The 4,516-nt window shown below is 36.1% G+C and overlaps 1 long non-coding RNA gene across 1 annotated transcript; it reads left to right on the top strand.

Annotated features, from left to right (window-relative positions):
• The first annotated feature begins 900 nt into the window (after positions 1–900).
• Positions 901–2,489, top strand: LOC111409357. Its single transcript, XR_002705497.1, has 2 exons — positions 901–1,251; positions 2,259–2,489. It is a non-coding gene; the product is annotated as an uncharacterized LOC111409357 (long non-coding RNA).
• The last annotated feature ends 2,027 nt before the right edge of the window (positions 2,490–4,516 follow it).

The following is a 4,516-nucleotide window of genomic DNA, read 5'->3' on the forward strand; positions in this document are numbered from 1 at the left end:
TGGGTGTGGGTGTGGGTGTGGGTGTGGGTATATAATTAATTGAATTTTATAATACTATTATTTAACATTAAAATTTATATTATCATCTGATTTTTGTATATGTATGCTATAATTCAGATTTTTGAAATGCAATCTTCCATGGTCCGGTTTGATTTGGTTCGATTCAGTTCGTTTCTAACGAGAATCGAATCGGACTCGAAATTTTCGGGTATTTAGTAAGTGGAACAGTTGAGTCTAAATTTAATTATGAAATTATTCGAGTTCGGTTTCATTTGGTTCCCAGATTTTGTACTATAATTAATTTTTTAATATTTACAAAATTACATTAATTTAACTAATGACGTATTCAATCTTAACTTTTAGAAAATAACGTAGTCCAATTTTATATATCTTTTTATCTTTCTTTATTGAGTTCTTCATAAATTTGATTATTAAAATCACAAGAAGAGGACGATAGTGACTTACAATAATTAAGAGAGGAGTTATTGAGCTTCAATTTGATTTTTTTAGAACAGTAAAAACAGCACTATGGGGATAAAATTTAGGTCAATTTAATTAAGTTTGGTTTGGATTGAAAAATAGAAATAACAAAATTATATTTTTTCGTTTGAGCTAAATTAACTAGTTAGCAAATTCATTTAAAAATGATAAAATAATTTGACTTATTTAAAATAAATAAATTAAAAAATTAAAAAAATTCGGTTCTTGATTTAGAACCAAAAATTCAACTGAACTTGTCAGTTTTCGATTCGGTTCAGGTCGATTTGAATCTGGTTCGATCCGATTCAGTTCGAAAGTTTTGCCTAACCCTAATTTCACCCGTACAATGGTTGGGCTGATTCACGATTGGGTCTCCAACAAGGAAACAAAACGGTACTCTCGTACTAAAGCCCAAACCAAGAAAGCGGGTCTGGATCCTTGTAATTTGGATCTTCAATTTGTAAAATGTGAATCAACTCAACCGGAATCCGAATTCTAAAACGATTCTGGGATAGGAGGCCTCGAGAGCACGAAAGAGATTACGGTGTAGTGGATTTTTCTTAAAATTTCTGAGAGCAGAAGGGAAGTATTTAAAGATGTTGGGCGCATTGAAGGGACAGCCGCTGGTTACGAAGCTGGCAAAGGTGGCGCAATACGGCATTCTTCCTGGAGCCATGATCGCCTCCCTCTTTTACTCACCTCCCGATTACGCTTCACCCAAAAAACCGTCTGATTCTAAACCCCCCAGTTCTTCTTCCCATTAGATTCAAGGTGCATTTTTTTTGGCATTTATCAGTTTCATTTATTTCGCTTTTCTTTAAGTCAGGGTTAGGGTTAGGGTCAGGGTTAGGTTTATGGTTAAGGGATTATCGTTTTTGATATTTATATTGCTGGATCCGTTGTGCTTATGACTATCTGTTGGTTTAATTCCTCTTTGGTAAATGGTAATTTAAAGGAAAGAAAGAGGGAAAATAGTGGATAAGAGAGAATTAATCTGATAATGTTACTGTTAATTTAATTAACAAACGTATGGATCTGGGTTATTAATTTAACCACTATTCTAGCAAAAAAGAAAAAAAAATGTTTTTAATCTGATAAATCTATTGCTTGCAAAAAAAAAAATTCTTTGTAGTTCGTGAAGAACTGCTGTGGGAATTTTGTGTTCTTCATTCACATGGATGAAAAATGTGTGAAAAATAGTTATGTGGGGATGTAAGGTTAACAGGGGAAGAGATATTTACCTGGAGAGACAAATGTAAAGGGGAAAATTTTCAGATAATTATTTCAATTCAAATGAGAATAATAGCAATGTAAGGTTTTGTGAGATTATGACTGCAATGCGAAGGTGGAAAGATACGAACCAAAGAATTCGAATTGAAAGAAAATTGTGTTGGAAATGAATCCGTTTGTTTTTAAGGTGAATTCTTGTGTTCATTCTTTTGGTAATTTCAGCTGCTTTTTTATTGTGGATTTTGGTAAAATTGCTCATATTTGTTGCCTAGCATTCATAGGGGAATGAAGCTCTGCGAAGTGACCAACTATATTAGCCTAATAGTAATAGCTATCTCTGTATTCTTAGTTCTTGTAAATGACTTAAATATTCTTTTATGAAGCTCAATTTAGAGGGGTCCAAGTAACTAACTGATCGACTTGTTGCATGACCATAATTTCCATATTTGTTGTGTTGTATAAGTAGTACTAACGTGTAGTTTTAATGAATGAAGATTAGGAAAGGGGCTGAGCTGTCAAACTGACACGCGACTTCGTTCTTGATGCAGGGCTCTTGGCTGGTTAAACATGCATCTTTCTATTTCCTTGTGATATGTTAGTTTAATATGGCGAGTAATAAATAATTATTGCTGCTTTTGTTGCTATGTACCAGTTGTAAACAATCAGGATTTTGAGTTTCAGTATCTTTTGAAGAAAATTGTTGCTTTCCTGTTATGTCCTGCTAACATTTGAGAGATTTCGATAGATGCAAATCTTTTTAATTTAGCTCCTATGCATACTGCTCTATTTTTTTTTCATTCTGGCTGAAGTTCTATTTATCACCTGGTGAAATGCTATCTTGGTGCAATCTGTGATGTTATGGGGTCGGTTTACGCCCTCTGCCTGAATATAGAAGAAAAAGCATGTGCTTGCTCTAAGTTGCTCAATGTAATCCTTGTAAGTATTTTGGGTTGTGGTGTGCAGTAGTGAAGAGGACTGGGAAATACAGTGGATAATATTTTAGTTTCTTTTTTTCTTTTTTTTTAATACAATCTGCCCATCTTACCTGACATGGCAATGGTGTCATCTTGATAGCATACATGTACATTGTTGCTATTGGTTTCTTCCTCTTATCTTCTTTCCAGATCAGTGTGGGCAGTTTAGATTTATGCAAAATATAATCTTGGAAACTAATACATCTATCTTAAGGTTGTTTCTTGTATGAGAACCATTCATTCTTCCTTGACTCGTGTCTCCATCTTTTAGCTATTTACTTGTAGTGTGTTTTTTTATTGATGGCCAAATACTTGGGCAGCACTCAGTCTGATTTAAGCAGCAAACAGATGAACCAGTCCCAAATATCTGTTTATGAATATTTGTTCAAGGGAAGGCGTTCGAGCCTTGGTGATTCCGGGTTGGACATTGGGTTGGGTCGGTTTGGTCCAATCTAAAACCTATGATAATATAAACCGACTTAAACCAGCCCTAATTTCCAGTTGGGTTGGTCAAGTCAGGTTGGGGTTTGGGCCCAAAGTATGAAGAAATTGTTAAAGGCTAGGGTTGGGACTTGGGCATGTTGTGTTTCTCCATGGTGGAGCACTTCGACCTCCGCCGTTCAATCTCCATGTGATGCTCCATCACTGCACTTATAAACCACCGGCGTCACCGCACCCTACAACCATATCGTGTCCTCCGCTACTTTCATCACTTTCCATCGCCTCCCGGCCATCACTCTTCCTCATACCTCCCTTTCGAATAATTCATCTTTGGGAAGAAGAAAAATCATCTCTCTCTCAAGACTAGAATTTGATATCTCCATATATCTATGTTTCCATCTATTTTTCGGGTTCCAACCATATGACTACTTTATTCTCGGACGGATTCTTTTTGAAATTTGGAGGAAGTTTTTCTTGATTGATTGGTGGTGAATACTTGGAATTTTGATGGAGACAAGGAAAGGGATGGGGAAATGACCATGTCTCTTTGTATTTATTTTCAAATGTTTTGGGTGGGATTGGGTACCGGGTTGTGAATCAAAATCCGCCATTCGAATCTTGTTATTTTAGGCCTACTGCCAAAATCGATCCCAACCAACCTGATACTTAAAGGGCGATTGATTTTGGTGTCCCTGCAATCTTGTAATACATGTTAACAAACACGATTTCAACCTGTATCGAACTGTGAGTGGACATTATTGCAGCTACTGTGGAAAAGGGTCAGACACTAGAACTAGGGGAGGGTGTGAAATGGACCCAAATGGCCAAATCCCATCATCAATCAAACATTCAACAAATAAAATAGGTGACGTCAAAATAATGAAACTGCATCACACCGTCACATCATACACCCCGATCACCCACCACCACCACCGCCCAGCCAGCCCCACTCACTCACCCTTTAGTTCAAGCCTTCCCAAAATCATTTTGTATTATTGTTTTGGTTTATTAGCATGAATAATGTCACTTGACCGGCATGAATGACACTTTCGATGACCACGCTTTCACATAGAATGAGTGGGTCTTGTACGATTAAAATAATTTTGACCTTCCATGTGTGTGTATGCGGTCATTGACTCAAGATGTGTAGCATGGTTGATATGTATAACATTGATTGACATCATCATATTTATCTATTTTTAAAAACTGTTTTTTACATCGCATGCTTGAATTTTGACAATACATGATTGTCAACCACTGTTGGACACTTTACTCTTTTTACAAATATATGAAAAAGCGCCGAATTTTGTGGAAGCTGATTTGTTGGTTAACTATGAATCTAGCATTTTGTAGTTTTAGACAGTTCCATGGGTACCAAGACAATTTAAACA

Source organism: Olea europaea, chromosome 14, assembly GCF_002742605.1.
Source record: "Olea europaea var. sylvestris chromosome 14, O_europaea_v1, whole genome shotgun sequence".
Lineage (NCBI taxonomy): Eukaryota > Viridiplantae > Streptophyta > Magnoliopsida > Lamiales > Oleaceae > Olea > Olea europaea.